Genomic DNA, 17,671 nt, shown 5'->3' with positions numbered 1-17,671 from the left:
GAGGTGATGCCAGCGCGTCCTGCCAATCCATCTCATCCATATCCCCCACGTCGGCCTCCCATTTAGTTTTGAGGGCTTGAGTCGGGTCCGGTTGGTTATTTACTAGTTTTTTATATGTGAGTGAGATAGCCTTCTTCGTCATATGATCAGTAAGGAGCCTGTCTTCAAGGGGTGTGGATTCTGGGAGCTTAGTGCCTTGTGGTATAAGCGCCGTAAGGGCATGCCTTATCTGTAAGTAGCGAAACGCCTCCGTGTCTGCCATCCCATAGCCCCTTTGCAACTGCTCAAACGGGACCGGGCTCCCCTTTTTCCACACATCCCCTACCTTTGAGATACCAATCAAATCCCACTGTTTAAACCCCTTCGTGTTTCGTAGCCTGCCCAGTGTATCGGTGTCCCAGAGTGGTGTCGCCTGCGTGATGACTCCTTCCCATCCCATCTCCTTCTGTACTGCGTGCCAGATCTTAATTGTGTGTGCTGTAGGGCCGATAAGATGCTTGTGTCGATTCCTATTGTACAGTATTCCCATTAGGTTATCCTCCCCCAGTAGGTGTCTGTCCATACGGTAGGCTGGGTCTCCCTGATCAGCATGAAGCCATTGGTTGATCACCATCAGGTGGGAGGCCCAGTAGTACAGTTTAATGTACGGGAGAGCTATCCCTCCATCATACCACCCTTTCACTAGTTTGTGCATCGCTATACGTGTCGCCTTGCCATCCCACAGCAGCTTACTGAGTTCACTATTCACTTCTCGAAAATATGCCGGGGCGACCGGGAATGGCGTATTTTGTAGGGCGTACAGGAACCGTGGGAGCGCCATCATTTTAAAGAGAGCTGCCCTGCCCAAGAGAGTGAGCGGTAGGGACCGCCAGCGCTGCACATCCCTGCGTAGTCGCTCCAGTGGTTTTTTAAGGTTTTCAGCTATGAAGCGGGGTTCCTGCGCCGTTATGTAGATGCCCAAATACATAAATCCCTCAGTCTCTATTTTAGCAGCACAGTTACGTGGGAGGCGGGGCCTATCGCCTGCGAGTATATAAATGTGTGACTTACCCCAATTTATGGTATACCCTGAGACCCGGCCGAACGCTACGCAAATATCCATGAGGCCAATGAGTGATCGGGCCGGTGAGGCCAAATAAAGGAGTATGTCGTCCGCGTAGAGTGATATTCTGTCTTCCCACCCCAGCGCCCATTTGAGCCCACGGATTACCTGGTCTTGTCGTATCCACGCCGCCAGGGGTTCTAACACGAGTGCGAATAGAAGGGGGGATAATGGACAGCCCTGCCGGGTTCCCTTCGCCAGAGGGAAGGTACCCGAGATCCTCCCATTGGCCACAACCTGTGCCATCGGTTTTGTATAGAGCAGCTCCACCCATTTTATGAATTTGGGACCGAAACCCAAGTGGTGAAGCACCGCGAATAAAAACGGCCATTCCACCATGTCGAACGCCATTTGCGCGTCCAGGGAGAGAATTATGGCGTCTTCTTGAATGAGGGGTTTGCGTGCCATGACGCTATTTACTCGCCTCAGGTTCAGCGCTGTGTTCCGCTGCGGCAGAAACCCCGATTGGTCCGGGTGGACCACCGACCCCAGACACGGCTGGAGCCGCCTCGCTAGCACCTTGGCTAGTATCTTCGCCTCCGCGTTGATCAGGGATATGGGCCGGTAGGACATGCAACTGTTTGGCGGTTTCCCGGGCTTGTGTATTGCTACTATCGTGGCCAAGCGCTGGTCTCTGGGAAGCTCCCCCCTTTCTAAGCTGTCATTATACATGTTCAAGAGGTGGGGTGTTAAGACTGTAAGCAGGTGTCGGAAGAGCTCCACCGGGATACCATTAGGCCCCAGGGCCTTGCCCGTGTGGAGTGCGAGTATGGCCTGAGTCGTTTCCTCCAGCGTAATGTCGGCCTCAAGCGCCTGCACCGCTGTGGGAGCCAACTTTGGCATTTGAATGTCATGTAGGAAGGCTATGTTTTCCACCATAGTGGCCGTTGCAGTTGGGGTGTAGATGCGTTCATAGTGCCTCGCAAGTTCCTCCACAATGTCTTGGGGGTCTGTGAGTGGCGCGCCATTGGGCGCGGCCAGTTCAGCTATCCATCTATCAGCTTTGTCTTTCTTATCTAGCCAGGCCAGCAGCTTTCCCGCTTTGTCACCCTGCTCATAAACTGTGTGCCTCGTGGTCTGTAGTCTGGCTTTCGCCTCCTCCCATACAAATGTCTTGTACTCTTGTTGCGCCAGCTGTAGCCCATGCGCTGCCTCCTCGGTAGCATCGGCGGCGTAGTCCGCCTCTGCCCGTTGCATGTTTTCCTCCAGCGCGTGGAGTTGTTGGCGCTGGCGCTTCTTGTGATGCGATATTGAGGAAATGGCCTGGCCTCGTAGGACCGCCTTATAGGCTTCCCAGAGTGCCGACGGCGATTCCACCGTGCGCTCGTTCTCGCTAAAGTAGTGTTTTGTGGTGGCGACCAACTTTTTCTTGATCTCTTTAATCGCTAAATAATGTGGGTAGATTGGATAGAGTCTGCGCCTTCCCGGGATGTCTGATGAGTATGTGAGCATGAGTGGGGAGTGGTCCGAGATTCCCCTGGGCAAATGCGTCACCTCTGCGACCTGTTCCAGTCCCAGCATCTGTGTAAACACGTGGTCTATCCTCGACTCACTGTTGTGTACCCCTGAGTGAAAGGTATACTGCCTGTCTTGTGGGAACTTCGTTCGCCAGGCATCTGTGAGGCCGACCGTATCCACAAAATCATTAAGTTTCGAACTAGCGCTACTGGGGCCTCTGGGGGGCCTCCTATCCATGTCAGGGTTAAGTACGGCGTTGAAATCCCCCCCTATAATCGTTGCCCCCTGTGGGAGTGACAACAGGAATGCGCCCAGGTCCGGGAGCGCGGTGCCATGCAGTGCTGGCGGGATATATACCGATACGAAGTTGTAGCGCTTCCCTTCCCATTGACCCGTCAAAGCAGCGAATCTGCCCTGCGCATCGGTCCATGTCTGCTGTACTATCAGGGGGCAGCGCTTGTGCAGCAGTATACCTACCCCCCAGGATCCAGAGGTGAACTCCGAGTGTACCCCCATTTTATACCCCCACCTGTCTAAGGCTTGACATGCAGTGCCCACCAAGTGCGTTTCTTGCAGCAGCGCTACCGTCGGCCCCTTTCGTTTAATGTATTGGAGCACCAGTCCTCGCTTAATCTTGTCCCCCAACCCGTTGACATTCCAGGACAGGACCACTAGGTGTTTGCCCGTACTGATGTGGTCAGATGTGTGCAGCTTGTCCGTCGCCCCTAAGGTTCGTGCCGTGTCTAGCCCCATGTGTTATCGTATGTGGTATGTGCGGTGTAGAGTGATCGGTGTATGGTGAGTCCATGCAGGTGCTGACCAAGCTTGCGGTATGCAGCTAAAACCTTGTGAACCAAAACCCCCTGTAAACCCCTCAGTCCCCCCCCCCCCCCTCCCTGCTGCCCTGCCCGGCGGATTTTAAACTACCCACCACCCCCAACTGTGTACTTGCGTGCCAGGGGGGGAGATGCCCGCTGCGCCCAGTCTCAGTGTCCCCTTCAGAGCTTCATCATGTCCGCGGCTGCGAAGAGGGCTCAGGCTCCAGCCGTGCAAGCCTCCTCCCCAGCTCTCTCCAGTGGAGCGCCGTCTCTAGACTTCACAGGCCCTCTGAGCCATCGCCGGCAAAAGTCCCCGGGGAGGCCGCCAGGGCCAGCCCCCACGGCCCTTCCCCCGGAGCGGCCGAGGTCGTCAGTCCATTCTCGTTGTCTGGCGAGCACCGCGTATATATCGTACTTGGCCCGGTGTCACGGTTGTACGTCCGCCTCCTCTTGCAATGGGTCCGACGCCTCCGTCCTGCCCGCGGACCTTCCATGTTTCTGCGCCGCTCCCGTGCGTCCCGTTGGCTTGCGCCAGCCCTCCAGCCACTCCGTGGCTTCCGTCGGGGACATGAAGAACCAGGTTTTGCCCTCCGCCTCCACCCGGAGTTTCGCGGGGAAGAGCATTGCGTACTTCAGTTCTCTCTTTCGGAGCTCTTTCTTCACGTCCAGAAAGTCCCTGCGTTGCCTCGTTACCAGCGCCGTGTAGTCCGGGTATATCTCGATTTTGCTGTTTTCGATTCGGAGTGGGGGAGCGACTCGCGCTGTTTGCAAAATGGCGTCGCGGTCTCGGAAGTTGAATATTCTTGCTAGTATCGGCCGTGGTGGGGCTCCCGGCTTGGGCGGTCCACCTGGCACCCTGTGCGCCCTTTCCACCGAGAAAAATGCCGACAAGCCTCTAGGCTGGAGTTTCTTCTTGACGAGGTCTTCTACATACAGGTCCAGCGCTGGACCACGCACGGTCTCCGGCACTCCCACTAAGCGGATGTTGTTGCGGCGGGCGCGCCCTTCTTGGTCGTCCAATTTCGCCTCCATTTGTTTCTGCGCCAGCTCCAGTGCCCTCACTTTGTTTGTGAGCAGCGTTGTTTCCGTGGACAGAGTGGCCGTCGTGTCTTCTACCTCCCTCAGCCTGTCGTTGATTTTTGACACGTCTGCTCTTAACAGTGTAATGTCCGTAGAGATAGTGCCTATCGCCGTTTGCATTTGTGTCAGTGTGCGCATTATGTCCTGCAGAGTAACCTCCCCTGGCTGACCGGCCTGCGTTGCGTCTTCAGTCGTCCCGGGAGACTCCGGGGTGAGCGAGGTCTCCCTGCGGTAGGCATATTTGTCCAATTTGCCAGTCTGAGGCCCCCGTTGGCCTTTACTCCCCATGGCGCTTGTTTCGCCTCGCGGTGTAGCGGGAAGGTCGGCAGTCGCTGCGGCCAGACCGCGCTTTGCAGGTCAGCGCTCAGGCCCGGCGTTCCCCTCCCCCCCCGCCCAAGCAGGGGGTCGTCGTCCAGGACTCACTCGCTCTCTTCAGGTCCCGGCGGGGAGCACCATACGCATCTCCCGGTGCGTCGCGTCCGCTCTGTGCCAGGGGAAGGGGGTCGGAGGCGCCGGGCACGATCACCGGTGCCGTCCCCTCCACTCACCGAGGGAGCTCAGGCTCATCAATCCCTTCCGCGTCTCGATTTTCCCGGGGCGCTCCCAGGCCGGTTGTCAGCAGGGCCCTTTTTCGCTGGTGCCGGGGTGGGGGCGGCCAGGACACCTCCGCGACTCGCGGCCGAGCCCGCGTCACGGTTCCTTTGGGTGTGCTTCGTCCCGCAGTGCGATCCCGCACCGCCGGATCCTGAACGCCACGGGGCTCCCTCGCGTCTTGGTCCTCCTCCGCTTCTTTTTCTCTCTGCGCGGCGTCCCGGTCCTTGGAGCGAGCCCACTCTGCGCGCCACTTCTTCGGCCGCGCCCTCGTACTCCAGGCCCCGGTCGCGGCCCCGGATAGTAGGCCGCACCACTGGCCTCGTCGATGCTGACCCCGCGGCCACGCCTCGAGCTCTCAGACGGCACTCGATCAGCACCGGAGCCTCCCGGTGGTCAGAGCAGCTGGTTCTTGTCACCGTGGACGCGGATCTGTGTCAGGATTTTGGGGGAAAGAAATTAGCGAGCGCGGAGCTCTCCTAGGCTGCGGCCATCGCTGTCGGCTGCAAGCCACGCCCCCTCCTGTCTTTTTTAAAACACACATACACACACACACAATTTCTGGTCCTCTTAAGGACAAAAGTATGGGTGTGCCTACATGGGGCCAGTGGTGCAATGGATAACGCGTCTGACTACGGATCTGAAGATTGTAGGTTCGACTCCTATCTGGCTCGAAAGGGTCATGGGTCCCTGTTTTATGATATTCCTGTGGAATTATTATTTACCTCAGACTTGTTGTAGGTTCAATATTCTCGAGCAGGACTCATCCAGCTGTCGTTCCATGGTAGGGCTGCAGTAATAGGACCACGGCTAATTAAACGTTTCCCATTTGCTGCTGGATTCTATGTGAAGGCCGTCATGTCGTGTGCTGCTTTTGTATTTTAACATGGGTCTCTGAGTCTCTAAACTAGAAAAAATCTTGTTGAGAAAAGTGTGTGTGAGAGGGTCTGTGGGTGCAGGCAGGTGTGTGCACTTGAGTGCTGACCCATTTACATGTGTGAGAGGGACAAGCAAATTGCCTGTGGGATGTAGGCCTACAACTGGAACCAAGCAGCCAGGCAGTACCACAGGTAAGGAGAGAGGAAGGCAGTTCATTATTAGAAAAGGATCATGAGCATCTTGCCCTGCTCCCTTCGGCCCCGATCGGCCCCGATCGGCCAAGACCTCTCTATTAGGGTGGAGGGTGAACATTTCTTGTACCTCAGAAACTGAGGGATGCAGGCCCAATATGTCCTCCAAGGGCCTAGAGGACCTGGTGCCCAATCATGCCTGGTGTTTTTCAGCTTACCCGACCAATCTGGTTGCAAGGCGGATTTTAACAGTACTGCTGAAAAGGGACTCCCAGACAGCCCTGAGGCCATCATTTGCATAGGCCCTCCCCTTCTCTTTGTCTTGCTTCCCACAAAGCAACGCATCGCTGGCAGCAGTATAGATTTGGGGGTTGTGAAGAATAATGACAGGGAGGCTGAAGAAGAGAAAGAAAAGTCCCAGAAGTCCTGCAGGCTTCCTTGCTAAATGCAGCTGGACATAGAGTGCACCTTCTTTACTGCCAGGTAAAAACATTAAACATGTTGAGGAGAGACAAATTGAAAAATACATATTAGGAGGAAAGCACTGGAACCTGCTTTATTATTTCAATTAGTCTTGAAAACATAGAACATTTCTCTCCTGAAAGCTGGTAAAAATATGGTACGCTTCACGAATTTGCGTGTCATCCTTGAGCAGGGGCCATGCTAATCTTCTCTGTATCATTCCAATTTTAGTATACGTGCCGGCGAAGCGAGCACACTTCATTGATGAACCTACAATGTTTATAAACTCTCTAAAACTACGGTCTCCAGACATAGGGTGGCCTGGCAGAGATGCTCGGATGGCCAGTAAGCATTCAAATCTGAGTCAATGGGCAAAAATGCATGAAGAGTAACAATCCATTATTCTTCACTGCATTTGTGGTCCAAGACTTCACACATTGGAAGTATGTAGATTATGCCAGGGTTGCAAAGGCTCATGGTTCAGGCTACAGATAAGGAACATTGTGACATCACGCTGCCTGTGGAACAGTGATATTAAAGGTGAAACAACTGCACAGTAGGTTAGGTGAAGGGCTCTGAGAGTGGAAAGATAGCATGCTTGGGTTCCTGGACGAGGTGAGCCTATGACAAGGTGTCCGAATTTTCGCCTGTATTGTAATATTAAACACTTTATTGTTGTACCCGCCTGCTTACTAAGGAGTCCTCAAGCTCAGCCCCACACAGACGTGGAACTGATGATGTTAATGCAGACTATTTAAGAAACTGAGGCTGATCTAAAACATTTCCTTGGATCTAGGACAATATCGCCTGGCTTTTAGGTCCTTCCTTCTCCTAAAGTCCTTTGTATGAGCTAGGAACACCTGTGAGAACCGAATTTCAGGAGGTCAGGTGAGTTTACTTGTGTCTTCTGGTTGTGAGCCGTAAACGTGGCTAAAAAGTTTGATTGAATGGTGTTTTAAAACACACACACACACAAGCTTTCTAGTGCTCTTAAGGACAAAAGTATGGGTGTCACTAGATGGGGCCAGTGGCGCAATGGATAACGCATCTGACTTCAGATCAAAAGATTGTAGGTTCGACTCCTATCTGGCTCGGAAGGGTCACTGGTCCCTGTTTTATGGTATTCCTGTGGAATTCTTATTTACCTCAGACTTGTTGTAGGTTCAATATTCTCCAGCAGAAATCATCCAGCAGTCGTTCCATGGTAGGGCTGCAGTAATAGGACCATGGCTAGTTAAACGTTTCCCATTTGCTGCTGGACTCTATGTGAAGGCCGTCATGGGGTGTGCTGCTTTTGTATTTCAATATGAGTACCTGAGTCACTAAACTATGAAAAAAGCTTGTTGACAAAAGTGTGTGTGAGAGGGTCTGTGGGTGCAGGCAGATGTGTGCACTTGAGTGCTGACCCATTTACATGTGTGAGAGGGACAATCAAACTCCCTATGGGCTGCAGGCCTACAACTGGCAGCCCCAGCAGGCAGGCGGAACCACAGGTAAGGACAGAGGAAGTTGGTTCATTATTAGAGCAGGCTCATGAGCAACTTGCCCTGCAACCTTCTGCCACAATCGGCTAAGACCTCTCTATTAGGGTGGAGGGTGAACATTTCTTGTACCAAAGAACCTGAGGGATTCAGGCCCAATATGTCCTACAAGTACCTAGATGACCTGGTGCCCAATCTGGACTGTTGTTTTTCAGCTTACCCGCCCACTCTGGTTGCAAGGCGGATTTTAACAGTACTGCTGAAACGGAACTCACAGGCAGCCCTGATGCCATCATTTGCATAGGCCCTGACCTTCTCTTAATCCGGCCTCCCACAAAGCAACGCATCCCTGGCAGCAGTATAGATTTGGGGGTGGTGAAGAATAATGACAGGGAGGCTGAAGAAGAGAAAGAAAAGTCCCAGAAGTCCTGCAGGCTTCCTTGCTAAATGCAGCTGGACATAGAGTGCACCTTCATTACTGCGAGGTAAATACATTAAAAATGTTGAGGAGAGACAAATTGAAAAATAGATATTAGGAGGAAAGCACTGGAACCTGCTTTATTATTTCAATTAGTCTTGAAAACATAGAACATTTCTCTCCTGTAAGCTGGTAAAAATATGGAACGCTTCAAGAATTTGCTTGTCATCCTTGCGCAGGGGCCATGCTAATCTTCTCTGTATCGTTCCAATTTTAGTATACGTGCCTCTGAAGCGAGAATACTTCATTGATGAACCTACAATGTTTATAAACTCTCTAAATCTACGGTCTCCAGACATAGGGTGGCCTGGCAGAGATGCTCGGATGGCCAGTAAGCATTCAAATCTGAGCCAATGGGCAAAAATGCATGAAGAGTAACAATCCATTATTCTTCACTGCATTTGTGGTCCAAGACTTCACCAATTGGAAGTATGTAGATTATGCCAGGGTTGCAAAGGCTCATGGTTCAGGCTACAGATAAGGAACATTGTGACATCACGCTGCCTGTGGAACAGTGATATTAAAGGTGAAACAACTGCACAATATGTTAGGTGAAGGGCTCTGAGAGTGGAAAGATAGCATGCTGGGTTCCTGGATGAGGTGATCCTATGACAAGGTGCCTGAATTTTCGCCTGTATTGTTATATTAAACACTTTATTGTTGTACCCGCCTGCTTACTAAGGAGTCCTCAAGCTCAGCCCCACACAGACGTGGAGCTGATGATGTTAATGCAGACTATTTAAGAAACTGAGGCTGATCTAAAACATTTCCTTGGATCTAGGACAATATCGCCTGGCTTTTAGGTCCTTCCTTCTCCTAAAGTCCTTTGTATGAGCTAGGAACACCTGTGAGAACCGAATTTCAGGAGGTCAGGTGAGTTTACTTGTGTCTTCTGGTTGTGAGCCGTAAACGTGGCTAAAAAGTTTGATTGAATGGTGTTTTAAAACACACACACACACAAGCTTTCTAGTGCTCTTAAGGACAAAAGTATGGGTGTCACTAGATGGGGCCAGTGGCGCAATGGATAACGCATCTGACTTCAGATCAAAAGATTGTAGGTTCGACTCCTATCTGGCTCGGAAGGGTCACTGGTCCCTGTTTTATGGTATTCCTGTGGAATTCTTATTTACCTCAGACTTGTTGTAGGTTCAATATTCTCCAGCAGAAATCATCCAGCAGTCGTTCCATGGTAGGGCTGCAGTAATAGGACCATGGCTAGTTAAACGTTTCCCATTTGCTGCTGGACTCTATGTGAAGGCCGTCATGGGGTGTGCTGCTTTTGTATTTCAATATGAGTACCTGAGTCACTAAACTATGAAAAAAGCTTGTTGACAAAAGTGTGTGTGAGAGGGTCTGTGGGTGCAGGCAGATGTGTGCACTTGAGTGCTGACCCATTTACATGTGTGAGAGGGACAATCAAACTCCCTATGGGCTGCAGGCCTACAACTGGCAGCCCCAGCAGGCAGGCGGAACCACAGGTAAGGACAGAGGAAGTTGGTTCATTATTAGAGCAGGCTCATGAGCAACTTGCCCTGCAACCTTCTGCCACAATCGGCTAAGACCTCTCTATTAGGGTGGAGGGTGAACATTTCTTGTACCAAAGAACCTGAGGGATTCAGGCCCAATATGTCCTACAAGTACCTAGATGACCTGGTGCCCAATCTGGACTGTTGTTTTTCAGCTTACCCGCCCACTCTGGTTGCAAGGCGGATTTTAACAGTACTGCTGAAACGGAACTCACAGGCAGCCCTGATGCCATCATTTGCATAGGCCCTGACCTTCTCTTAATCCGGCCTCCCACAAAGCAACGCATCCCTGGCAGCAGTATAGATTTGGGGGTGGTGAAGAATAATGACAGGGAGGCTGAAGAAGAGAAAGAAAAGTCCCAGAAGTCCTGCAGGCTTCCTTGCTAAATGCAGCTGGACATAGAGTGCACCTTCATTACTGCGAGGTAAATACATTAAAAATGTTGAGGAGAGACAAATTGAAAAATAGATATTAGGAGGAAAGCACTGGAACCTGCTTTATTATTTCAATTAGTCTTGAAAACATAGAACATTTCTCTCCTGTAAGCTGGTAAAAATATGGAACGCTTCAAGAATTTGCTTGTCATCCTTGCGCAGGGGCCATGCTAATCTTCTCTGTATCGTTCCAATTTTAGTATACGTGCCTCTGAAGCGAGAATACTTCATTGATGAACCTACAATGTTTATAAACTCTCTAAATCTACGGTCTCCAGACATAGGGTGGCCTGGCAGAGATGCTCGGATGGCCAGTAAGCATTCAAATCTGAGCCAATGGGCAAAAATGCATGAAGAGTAACAATCCATTATTCTTCACTGCATTTGTGGTCCAAGACTTCACCAATTGGAAGTATGTAGATTATGCCAGGGTTGCAAAGGCTCATGGTTCAGGCTACAGATAAGGAACATTGTGACATCACGCTGCCTGTGGAACAGTGATATTAAAGGTGAAACAACTGCACAATATGTTAGGTGAAGGGCTCTGAGAGTGGAAAGATAGCATGCTGGGTTCCTGGATGAGGTGATCCTATGACAAGGTGCCTGAATTTTCGCCTGTATTGTTATATTAAACACTTTATTGTTGTACCCGCCTGCTTACTAAGGAGTCCTCAAGCTCAGCCCCACACAGACGTGGAACTGATGATGTTAATGCAGACTATTTAAGAAACTGAGGCTGATCTAAAACATTTCCTTGGATCTAGGACAATATCGCCTGGCTTTTAGGTCCTTCCTTCTCCTAAAGTCCTTTGTATAAGCTAGGAACACCTGCCAGAACCGAATTTCAGGAGGTCAAGTGAGTTTACTTGTGTCTTCTGGTTGTGAGCCGTAAACGTGGCTAAAAAGGTTGATTGAATGGTGTTTTAAAACACACACACACACAAGCTTTCTAGTGCTCTTAAGGACAAAAGTATGGGTGTCACTAGGTGGGTCCAGTGGCGCAATGGATAACGCGTCTGACTTCGGATCAGAAGATTGTGGGTTTGTTACCTATCTGGCTCGGAAGGGTCACAAGTCCCTGTTTTATGGTATTCCTGTGCAATTCTTATTTACCTCAGACTTGTTGTAGGTTCAATATTCTCCAGCAGGAATCATCCAGCAGTCGTTCCATGGTAGGGCTGCAGTAATAGGACCACGGCTAGTTAAAAGTTTCCCATTTGCTGCTGGATTCTATGTGAAGGCCGTCATGGGGTGTGCTGCTTTTGTATTTCAATATGAGTACCTGAGTCACTAAACTGTGAAAAAAGCTTGTTGACAAAAGTGTGTGTGAGAGGGTCTGTGGGTGCAGGCAGGTGTGTGCACCTGAGTGCTGACCCATTTACATGTGTGAGAGGGACAAGCAAACTCCCTATGGGCTGCAGGCCTACAACTGGCAGCCCCAGCAGCCAGGCAGTACCACAGGTAAGGACAGAGGAAGTTGGCACATCGAAATTCTTAGAAAATCTGGGAATCCAGATGAAGTTCCTCTCTCGTAGAGCTTCTGAGGAAAGGGATGGTCCCTGCAACCGACCTGGCACGCAGCTTCTGTGCCAGCACCTTCCCTCCTTTGTCACCTCCCAGGTAGAACTTGCGCCGTAGGCGGATTAGGGCGGATTCGGCCCTATCTAGGTCTAGACGTTTAAGGAGGGTTTGTTTTTCTCCATCGCGCACCACACCCGAGGGGCCCCGGCGCGTTTGTGTATCGCCTTTAGTTCTGCCACCTGCTCAAGAGCTAAGCGAACCTCTTTCCGTCTACATGCCTCAGCCGAGGAGATGGCCACGAACACCCGAGCAGAACTGCTTTGAGTGCGTCCCATACCACGGCCAAGGAGGTCTCGCCGTTGTCGTTAAGAGATAAATAATACCTGATTTTGGAGCGCACCTACTCTACCACCGCAGGGGAGTGTAGGAGACCCACGCGTAGCCGCCAACGGGCAGGTGCCTACCCAATTACTTCGGGACGCAGGGAGAGGGATACAGGTGCATGATCCTAAAGGGAGCCTACAGCTATTGATGCGTCTTGTACTCAGGGGAGGAGGGCATCAGAAACCAGTAGCATGTCTAGTCTTGCATATGTTTTATGTTCTGCCGAGTAGTGTGTGTAGTCGCGCGTATCAGCATGTCACAGGCGCCAGACATCATGGACGCCATTCTCTGCCAGCCAGTGTTTCCCCTGAGGGGAGAGGGCTCCTATCTGAGTGTAGCGCTGCCCTGACCTGTCCCAGTCATTATCCGTCACCATATTGAAGGCCCCACCTACCATTAACGCTGAGTCCGGCGACGCCAACCCTTCTTTTAAATGTCTGCGAAGGAACGCTTCCTGCTGTGAATTGGGAGCGTATACCTTGATGAAAAATCTCTGAACTTGGTACCAGGCAGCCTACGAGCCGCAAGGGGGGGTCCAGGGAGTCTGAAAGGATGGACCACTCCAGGGCTCCTCCGGCTCCGCAACAGTACCCCCATTCCCTTGGTGTAAGTGGAGGAGGCTCACGGGGCGTGGGTGGTCTTGGGACTGAGAGAGTGTTGAGAGGACTGCGTCGCGCTCTTTCGCTATCTCTTCCGGGCCTGGTTTTGTGGAGGCCGATGGTTTGCCAACTGTCTGCCAACGGGAGAGTGTTTTCCTGTCATGCTTTGAGGGAATGTTCCTTGGCGCCAGATTTGTGTCAGCAGCAATTCCTAGGAGATCCATAGCTTCAGTGAGGGAGCGTATCTGCCTCAACGTCCCTTGGTGCTTGAAGATGATAAGAAAGGGATGCCCCTAAGAGTACGGTATCCCTTTGTCCCGAAGGTGGGATGTAACAACGCGGAATTCCCTCCGCTTGGCTAGAGTTGACGCTGCCAGGTCTTGAAAGAGGGCCGGAGTGTGCCCTCGGAACTGAATCGGTTGGGCTACTCTCATCATACGTAGTATCTGCTCCTTCAGATGAAAGTCATGCACACAGACTAGCACATCAGGCGGGGGGGCTTTTCCGCCTCTGGGGAGGCCCACTCGGTGGATTCGATTCATCTGGATCTTTTGCGGACAGTCTTCACCCAAGATTTGCTGGAAGAGGGACATGACGTAGTCACGCAAGTCATCACCTTCTGCCTTCCAGGGCACCACGCAGATGCGGATGTTATTTCTTCGAGATCGGTTTTCTAGATCCTCTGTGCGGGCCTGGAGATCTAGAGTTTGGTCCCGCAGACGAAGGACCTCCTGTTGTAGTTGGTGAAGATCATCCTCTCGCCAGCTCATGCTCCTCCAGTACAGCCACTCTCTCACCCACCTCATCGACATCTCGACGCACCTCCTTGAGATCGGATGCGAGCTGCCCCTTCAGCTCCAAGATGTCTTCTTTTATGGCGTAAAACAGTTCCAGCAAGAAGGCCTTTGTGGCTGGGCCATCTGCTTCGTCAATGGGGTCTGCGTACCCTTGGTCATTAGATGTTCCTTGGGAAGTCTCGGAGCCCCCCGGTTGCTTGAGCAAAAGTTCTTTGAGGGATTTCCCCCTCCGTGCTCGGGCCGAGGCCATCCCTGCCCACTGGAGCCGAGAAGGCGGGTGGAGAATTATTCGCAAGCCAGACATTTTACCACAGCTCCTGCTACAGGTCTAGGCCCGCGATCAGGGTCCGGCCATGAGTCCAAAAGGTGCAGAGCATGTGGGGGCCGTCAAGTCTTGAAATTCCAGTAGGGAGCCGCAGTGCAACTAGCAGTGGCACCTGTCACCGCAGCACCCCCTGTTGTGGGTCAGAGAGCCCGGGCAAGCAGTGCGCATAGTGATATCAGAGCCCAGCCGCGGTGTCCAATGGGCCCACTTCTTCCATCCGGTCAAGATCCAGAGTGCTGCCCAGCATGGAGCGCTGGCCAGGGCAGAGAGCACCCCAAACACGCAGCTACGCAGGGTGGGTGGGAGGGAAGCGTTGTCTCTCTAGAAGTTGACTGGCGGTGTTCTTACGTCTCGTGGACAAATGTTTAAGAGCCGCATGGGGGGTGCAGCAGCAGTCCTGACACCCAGAACCCCAGCGCAAAGCGACTCACCGGGGAGCGCCCTTCTGTCAGCCGACGAGCGCGGCGTCCGTCTAGTCCAAGTATCTAGATCCGGCAACTCCCCAGATAGGCCCCTCGGTGCCCGTTCTCCTTAGTGATAGACCGGGAGGTTTCCTGCAGCTGTGCCCAAGCCCCCATAATCCGCATTGGGGCAGGGGACAAAATGGCGGAACAGGAGCCTCACCTGCGTTGAACAGGGTCTCGGAGTCAGCGGCGTGCGGGTGAGGGCCGGGCCTTTGGATCTTCCCCGGCAGTCGCGGTAGCCTGCTGAGCCTCTAGTCCGTCTGGAAGTCGATGCTGCAGCGTCGGTGGGGCCAGCCGGTGTACAAGCAAGCCAGAAGCATGGGCGACTACAAGATGGCGGCCGCCGTGTAGGCCGTGTCCCAGACCAGGCCACAGCCACCAGATACGAGGGTCTCCTGGCTCACCAGACTTTCAGTCAGGAATGCAGGCAGCTGCGGCGGCAATGTGGCCGATCCGGCGTGCTCAGGGCCAATTTGCAGAGCTGGGAGTGTTGAGCTTCTGAGGTCCTCCGGAGGACGCCGCCGCTTCTGAGGTGGGGCCGGACGGTGTCCGTGCCGCCTAGGTGCTTGGAAGATTACAGAGTGGCGGCCGCCCTACAGGCCACGTCCCAAACCAGGCCCACGGCTATCAGATGTGAGGGACGCTCGACTTCCGGGACCGTCCGTCAGCAGTGTGAGCAGCTGCCGTGGCAATGTGCCCGGTCTGGTGTGCTCCGGGCCACCTTGCAGCGCCAGGGGTGCGGGCCGTATCCAGCTTCCGTCTCGGCCGCAGTAGCCCCAGCATGGGTCCGTTAGATGTCGGCAGGAACGCTGCAGCGATCCAGTCGCTGTCTTGTCAAGGCACCAGGATGATCAGGGATTGACGCCCCTCTTCTGCCGGTGAGTTGCGGTCCAGGGAATGGGGCAAATACAAGGCTATTAAGGCGGCAGTGCAAGAGGAGCAGAGTCTTGCGTCCTACTGCCCCACCATCTTGGTCACACCCTCTGGGCCCCACATTTTAGACAATTGTGAGGTCTGGTCGGATCTAACCTGTGAGTCGTCGCTGGAGTCACATACAGTCAGCGTAAACATTTGAAATGAATTAGTTTATGATGTCTGTTTAGGGAAACCATTTTTGTCAGGGAGCAACATTTAACCAACTGTTCGTCAAGAATGGGGTGTCCCAGATCCTCCTCCCAGGCCCTGCGGATTGTAGCATCTGCAACAGGAATTATAGCTGAGCATACGCGGTACAGTTTAGAAAAAAGGTGCGCTCCCTTTGCATTCTCTATCGTCATCGTGAGTGGGGCAAACTAATCTGGTTTCAGAGGAAACCTGGGCAAAGTCACCTTTAGAGCTGAGCATACCCTGTCCATTACATATCCATAAAAGTGGCGGAGTGAAACCGCTCCTCTTCTGTCAACTGGAAGACATGTCCACCCGGAAATAGGTCTCCAATCTTCGTAATGTCAAATTTGGCTAATGTACGCTGCACTAATTTCTCTCCCATGATCGGTATCCAGCGATTATTAGGGATAGGAAGAGCCGAGGAGTATAATATGGGGGCGCCAGCTATGCGCCGCAGCTTGTCCCAGGCCCAGCTAGTGGTGGAAACAGTTTGGATATCTTTGGGGACCCTGGCCAAGCCCCTGGACAACACAGAGCGCAGGGCGTCAGGCAGGACCAAGTCTGCTTCGGGTCGCAGGTAAGGAATTTTAGCATCGGGATGGAGCCAGGCATAATAATAATAAATCTGTATTTGTAAAGCGCGAACTACTCACCCTTACGGGTCTCAATGCGCTGGGGGCCATCGAGGATACTAAGTGAGTTATTACCCAGAATCACATGGTGCTGAGCTGAGCTGCTGCCGGACACAGGGATCAAACTGGGAACCCTGTGCTCCGAAGTCAGCTGCCCTGGCCACTGTACCACACCACACCTCTCCACTGCATTTGTATAACAGCACTGGGAAGCCAAGTAATAAAGCTGAAGATCTGGGACGCTGAACCCTCCCCTTTCATAGGGCAATGTCAAAGCCTGCCACAGCACTCTTGGTCGCTTACCCCCCAAGCCAACCTGATCAAATGAGAGCGTAGTGTTAGAAAGAAGCTGTTTGGTAAGGGGATTGGAATGTTGTTAAAGAGGTATAAACATTTCGGCAGCACAATCATTTTAATCAGGGCAACCCGTCCCGCGAGAGAGAGGGGGAGGTGTATCTATTTTTCTATCTGCACCTCTAATTTATGAACCGCCTGGCTGTAATTGAGCCTAAGCAGTTGGACGGTGTCTAGGTGGATGTGAACGCCCAAATATTTGGTTGAGTCGGTGAACCAGGCCAGCGGGAACTCACAATCCCATTGCACTGTGCTGGATGTTAGGGGGATTATTACCGATTTGCACCAGTTTATACCCAGACCCGAGAATTGTCCAAATCAAATGATTTCCCTTATCAGGAGGTCTAAATTCTTCTGAGGTTTGCGCACATAGAGAATAACATCATCCGCATATAGAGAAACTAGCAATGGTCCAGTATTAAACTGCAGTCCCCTTTGTAAATGTTTTTCTTGGAAATGTCAGACTAACGGGTCCATTGCAAGTATAAATGAAAGTGGCAACAAGGGGTAGCCCTGCCTGGTTGCTTAGGATAACGTGAACGGGTGGGACAAGGAACCATTTAGTCGCAATCTCGCAGTGGGACCGCTGTACAGCATCGCCGTGTTGGCCACGAATCCCTTGGGCATACCCATTCATAGCATTACGGATATAAAAAAAGGCTACTCCAAGGAATCGAATGCCTTCTCTGTGTCCAACAGTTTGGCAGCTGCGGGGACCTCAAGGTTTATTCTATGTAGGACCGCAAACAAGGTACAAAGATTAAGTGAGGTAGACCTTTGAGGAACAAATCCCGATTGTGCCGGGGCAATGATCTTGTCCATCAAAAGGGCGAGGCGGAGGGCAATAATTTTAGCGAGAATCTTATAGTCCAAATTTAATAGGGACAGCGGTCTGTAAGAGGCACAATGTAGGGGATACTTGCCCGACTTAGGGAGGAGGATAATAACTGCTTCTCTGAGCATGGGGGGGTAGCATGTTCCTCTCAA

The 17,671-nt window shown here is 52.2% G+C and overlaps 3 non-coding genes across 3 annotated transcripts; all 3 read right to left on the bottom strand.

Moving 5' to 3' along the window:
* Positions 1 to 6,729: 6,729 nt before the first annotated feature.
* Positions 6,730 to 6,836, bottom strand: LOC146818010 (U6 spliceosomal RNA). Its single transcript, XR_014964531.1, has one exon. It is a non-coding gene; the product is annotated as a U6 spliceosomal RNA (small nuclear RNA).
* Positions 6,837 to 8,674: 1,838 nt separating this feature from the next.
* Positions 8,675 to 8,783, bottom strand: LOC146818009 (U6 spliceosomal RNA). The gene has a single exon (XR_014964543.1). It is a non-coding gene; the product is annotated as a U6 spliceosomal RNA (small nuclear RNA).
* A 1,835-nt stretch (positions 8,784 to 10,618) lies between these two features.
* On the bottom strand, positions 10,619 to 10,727 carry LOC146818008 (U6 spliceosomal RNA). The gene has a single exon (XR_014964542.1). It is a non-coding gene; the product is annotated as a U6 spliceosomal RNA (small nuclear RNA).
* Positions 10,728 to 17,671: the final 6,944 nt, after the last annotated feature.

The sequence above is a fragment of the Triturus cristatus genome, chromosome 6, assembly GCF_964204655.1.
Source record: "Triturus cristatus chromosome 6, aTriCri1.1, whole genome shotgun sequence".
Taxonomy (NCBI): domain Eukaryota; kingdom Metazoa; phylum Chordata; class Amphibia; order Caudata; family Salamandridae; genus Triturus; species Triturus cristatus.
This window is presented reverse-complemented; position numbering and strand designations above follow the sequence as displayed.